Here is a 5,877-nt window from a genome sequence, read left to right as displayed (position 1 = left end):
GGGCCGGGGCGGCGCTTCCGCGTGTGTGTCGGCGCGGGGCGGTGCGCGGGCGCTGGGTGGCGGCTGTCCCCGCGCGTGGCGTGGGCGTGTGGGCACCGCGTCCCTGCGTGCCCCCCGCAGCTCGCAGCGCGGAGGGGGACTGCGCCCCGCGGGGAAAGCCCGAGCCCTCCAGGCTCAGTTCGGCCCTGCCCCGGTGTACTGACGCTCACCATCTGCTCGAGGGCTTGATTTTATTTTTGTTCTGCCGCACGGCAGTCTGATTTCACTTCCTCATCCTCTCCTCCGATGCGTGTGTTGTGATTATTTCTCAATGGAGCTTGCCTATCGTAATCCAGGAGCATCGCGGTGCTGCATTAAAGGAACGAGGAAGGAGCCCTGAGAAAGCAGTGGCCGTATGACAAGGAAGGTCTCATCTGCGTGAACGCAGCAGAGGTCCACCTGGAATATTGGGTCAGGGCAGCAGTTACACGGCACTTAGTGCCCCTGTTCCATTCAGAAAGAAGTGGTAAAACAAAGGAACTGTTATCGATAGGATGAGAGGTAATGGCCTCAAGTTGTGCCAGGGGAGGTTCAGATGGAGCATTAGGAAAAATATCTTCTCGGAAAGAGTGGCTGGGCACTGGGATGGGCTGCCAAGGGAGGTGGAGGAGTCACTGTCCCTGGAGGTGTTCAAGACTTGTGAAGATGTGGCACTGAGGGACACAGTTGAGTGGGCACGGTGGTGTTGAGTTGATGGTTGGACTAGATGATCTCAGAGGCCTTTCCCAAACTTAATGATTCTATGATTTAAATCTTTAAGAAATATAATTGTTTTCCTAATATGTTTGTCTTGCCAGTTTATAAAGCATCATCAGAATCAACCACTGATTTTCATATGTAAGTGACAATCAGTCAAACATATTTATTGCTCCGCTCTGTGATATGTAACAACAAAACCTAGAGGTGTTTCCATTTCTTCCCGGGCCAGATAATAAACCTAAAGCAGATCAAGTGTTCTATGCTCACAGGGGAACAGCAGGGGTACTCTGCACACAGTGATGCTACATGAACAGAAACAGGTTTTTCGTAATCCATCATCCACATTTAAAACTGTCAAAAATCTCATGAGACACAACCTCAAGAGTAGGTGATCGTCATTCACAATGCTGATAGTCGTAATTTGGGAATTTCAAACAAGAGTACATGGTAGCCAAGTAATGTTACTAAGCACAGGTTCACAACCCAGACAAGCACACAGGCAGCTCTGTGTGCATGGGTCGTCTCAATGGAGTCAAAGATTTTTGCCATAATTAAAATGAAATATCTGCTTAGCCACTTTATGAAGCTCAGACAGCCTCGAAGCCAGAGGCAGATGAATCCGGGTTTTGCTGAATCAGGGTTCTCCCAAGAGACTTGTAGGGTTTCTCAACTCCATGTCTTATCCTTCTCCTTTTTGCCTGTGTTCAGCAAGAGACACTCACAGCCTCCTAATGGTTAACCCCAACTCTCCAACATGTTTGTATAAGCTCTACTGCCTGCTGCTGCCCCAAAAAGGTGAACCACATGATTAAGCAGCACTTCCAGACACATTTGCAACTGATGCTTCCAGTGCAGCTGGGAAGGCTTTGGTCAGTCCAGTGACGCAGGTAGGATTGCCAGCAGCTAGAGATTGCACAGCATAATGGCAGTTTTTTAAGAAAAATTAAAAAAAAAAAAAAAAAAGTGATAAGTTAAGCATTAAGTAGTATCTGTTTTGAAGTGGTTTTGCTAATAGAGACCTCAGCAGAGAGGTATGGGAGCTAGGGGAGGAGGAAGGTTTGTGGCCACCACGCCCTGGGCCTTCCCAAGTACTCATAACATGATTCTCTTCTCCCACCCATGTCCTGCTGGCCTGGCTATGGTGACTTTTGCAGAAAGCCTCTCTGTACGACAGGTATTTCACCAAACAAATCATCCGGTTTTGTAACCCAACAAAGCCTCATGAAGTAATTCCAGATTTGGAGATTAGCAGATTCAGCAGGAAGAATACATTCTTGCTGAGAAATAAATGTCCTTAAAGTCACTACAGCAACATGTCTGATTCCCTTGCATTGTCTGTCATCTGTTTCTATTCCCTCTCTGTTTGAGTTCATTCCTTGTTTCCTGCCTAATGGTTTCACATGATCCCCTGTCAGAGATTCTCTGCTTGAGTTAGAGTGGCTCTGCTTGAGTGACCCTTACTGCACAGAGTCTGGGGCTGGCCACGGCTATAGAAATACTTGGGGGATAAAACAGATTCATCTCTGTTTTGTAGGAGCTTTTAATAAATCCTAAAATAACTGGTTCTGTGAGAACAACTGGACATACCAAGCTGTGATTCAGAGCCAGGGACTGGCGGAGTGACCTAACCTCAACACTGGGAAACTCTGGGCATCTCAAGAGGGGATGCATGGCTGCATGGACTTCACTGAAGATTTTGCTATTTGAGCCTGGTTGGCACTGGATGGAGGTGCTGCTGCTCCACACTAACCAGGAAGCACTATAGTCCAGTCCCAGTTTACCACCACAGGAGAAAGCAAAGGAGGCCTCTTGTACCGAGGTGCTCCCACTCCCTTTTCAAGAATCATCTGTTCAGTGAAGAAGTGCCACACTGATCAATATGTATTGGTTTCACATTGCGTTGTGATCATATCCACTTGCACCCTTGGAGCAAGGATTAATTGAGTGACCTTCCACTTGCTTTATAGTGCCACATATATGACATGCTGCAAAAAATAGTCACTGACACTGGTCAGTTTGTTAGAAGTGATGAATTTCATCATGCTGACATTAAAATCTCAAAGGAGGTCAAAGTCCACTTCAGTTAATCACAAAAGAATAGTAATTTGAAGCAGTTTTTAATTAATGTTCTTGGGGTTTGCACCCTGCTTTTAAATTGGTTGTAAATTGATTTATAGTCGCTGTCATTGGGCTCCCTCAGTGTCAATGGTACAAACGACACCACTTTTTTTTTACAAGATAACCACCATCACTACCAGGGTCAGAAAGAACAATGACAATAGAAGCATAGAATTTCAATTCACTCAACAAGAGAAATTCTCATTACAGTCTCAAAATTTAACTTATTAGATTGAATGAAGAACTCTTTTGTATTACTTCACTAGCGAAATATTTGACAATGAACAGAACAGAGTAGAATAGAATAGAAATAACAGAATAGAATAGGACTGGTTGGAAGGGAACTACGAAGATCATCAAGTCCAATTGTCTGACTAGTTAGAGTATTCCTCATAACATATTATTAAGGACAACATCCACATCTCTCTTAAATACAGACAGGCATGAGGCCAAACAATTTTGGTGAAAATACCCTCACTCCTAACTCAGAGGGGTATTTTCACCATACAATCTGACCCTGCAGTAGATGAACCAACTCCTGGTTTTCCATTGTTAACCCTGAATCCCCACATGGGTACTGAAGTCTGAAGGATTCCAAAGGACTCAGGCACTATATTTTTATGAAGAGCAGCTTAATGAAAGCATCCAATCCATACTGTGTGTTTGCATTGCTTTTTATTTAGACAACAAAAGCCTGCATACAGTGAGCTTGACTTTTCATTCTGATCTCTTTGAGGATCCTTATGTTAGAATGTGTTGGTTCTCCAGGCTACCAGTGTTTGTTTCTTTGTAATTTGTCTGTTCAGACTTGTATTCTTTGTATTTAAATTGTGGAAATATTTTGGTTTGTCTAGGGATTTTTAAAGTTCATTTTTATAACATTTACATGCTAGGCAAAATTGAAGTTGACAACCATTCTTTTCAGTGTTGTTATTTACCCATTGTACAAAATGAGAATAGGAAGGAAACCTGCTGGAAGGGAAAACTGCATTTCTATTTGAAACAGATTGATTGTTAACACTGAAAACATAGTCTGAGGATAGTATTCTGTACCAGGAAAGAAAGGATTATAATAAAGTATTGCATGCCTCATTTTATCATATCTGCAACTCTAATGCATCATCACAGCGGGAGCTTTCCACAGTACCACTGAACCTGGGGGTCTGAGCAAATTCTGCAGTTAAGACTCATTAATTAGTTTTGCCTTAGGCCTAGGCAGCGCCTAAAGTTGTTTAGTTAGCATGGAATTATGGAAGTTTTCCTCATCTGTTTAGTGAGCAGCAACAAAAGACCACACACAAGGCATGTGAAAGAGAGACATCATCTGAGACAGTGCGGAGGAATGCAGGATGTCTGGGCATATGTATTAACACATAGAAACATACAAGGTGCAGTCACTTTACTGCTCAAAGCTGTAAAAGGAACCCCTCTTTGCCTTCCTAGGTATCTTTACATGATTAATTAAAAGAAAAAAAAACTAGAAAAAAATAATCATAAAATTTATTTTATTCTACTGTTACTGAGCTTGTATTATTTATACCAGCATCTTGGTAACACCCAGAAAAATGTATAGGGTTATTCAGTTACTGATGTTCTTCCAAACAGCCTTTCAGTTAGGTCTTCAGTAGGAGGGATCTACCTGGAAAAACTTCCTGGGATTAAATACCCTAAAACTTCTGAGTCTCTTGTATCATCTCTGTCTACAGCCCTACATCTCTGCTACATGCAGTCATATAATCAATAATTTGGAAAGTTTCATAAGCGTGATCACCAGAGTTCACTGTCGGTTTTTCAGAAGGGCAAGGCTTGTGGTCTTCATTAAAAAAAATAATAATAATTAGCTCTGCATTTCCTCAAGGAAATGCCCTGCCTGCAGTTGAAGAGTGAATGTATAAAACTAAATGAATCTCATGCTGGAAAGCCGTTGCTGAGCCAGCATAAAAAGGAAGCTTTCTGAGTCCTACCTCTGCCTTTTCCACAGCTCCACCCTTACTTTGTGTTTGCCACCACAGGCAATGCGGTCTCAGGCAGATGTGTACGTGGTAGCAGTCTCGTTGTATATTACTTGCATAAAAAATTGCAATTTTTCTACCAGAGCGTGCAAGAGATTGGTGCCTTCAGATTATTACTGGGCAGCTTTGCTCCATCAGATGTGACGCTGGTGTGTGGAATTGTGAAGTTCCAGGAGAGAAGGCAGAAAGCCACAAGCTCTCACAATGTGCAATCAAACTGAGATGCAAAGATATGCTCAGATGGATCCATTTTCACATTCTTGTCCATTGTGCCTACCCTCATATTTAGTATTTATGGAAGATAGAATGTTTTCTTTATTCAAAAATCTCATTTTAAAGCCAGACTCTGAAATTTTCTGGACATGGAGATGGACAGGGGCTGAAACCTGTGTCGTGATTCTGATGTAAGTGCAAGGTTTTCTGCTGGTGGTTGGAAATCCAGTCTGCTTAATGAATTTACTGGGCTTTGGCTTACATCCTAACAGATACTCATGACTCCATTTCACGCTTTATTATTACATAGTATTGTTACGAACACTGCAAACACTCATGATGTATCTCTCTGTCATAGTCAGTCTGAGAAAAAATCGGCACACTTCCCCAAATATAGAAAGGCTCAGTGTTACCTCATGCACTGAATATTTGAACAGGCTCGTATTTTGGCTCAGGTCCCTGGAGCGCGCATCCCTTGCTAAGAAACATGCATCTGGAAAAGAGGATCTATGATAAGGGGACAAGTCCAGGGCAACTTCCCCAAAGTCACTGCTGTCCCACAACTGGCAGCTGCACTTCTGCTGGGCACATTTCTCTCCCAGGTGCTATTCTCCTTAAACATCCTGAAGAACGGCAGCAGAAAAGTCTATTAACTGCATCCTCGAGAATGTATTTACAATAACTGTAGTCACACATAAACATGATATCTGGCATTAAACAGACAAATTGCCAGTCATGTGGATTCCAAAACAGCTAACACGGCAGCCTGATGGATGCAGGCAGAAAGGAACCAGAA

This window comes from Gallus gallus, chromosome 4 (assembly GCF_016699485.2).
Source record: "Gallus gallus isolate bGalGal1 chromosome 4, bGalGal1.mat.broiler.GRCg7b, whole genome shotgun sequence".
Lineage (NCBI taxonomy): Eukaryota > Metazoa > Chordata > Aves > Galliformes > Phasianidae > Gallus > Gallus gallus.
The sequence above is the reverse complement of the archived record's forward strand: the minus strand, read 5'-3'. Positions refer to the sequence as shown.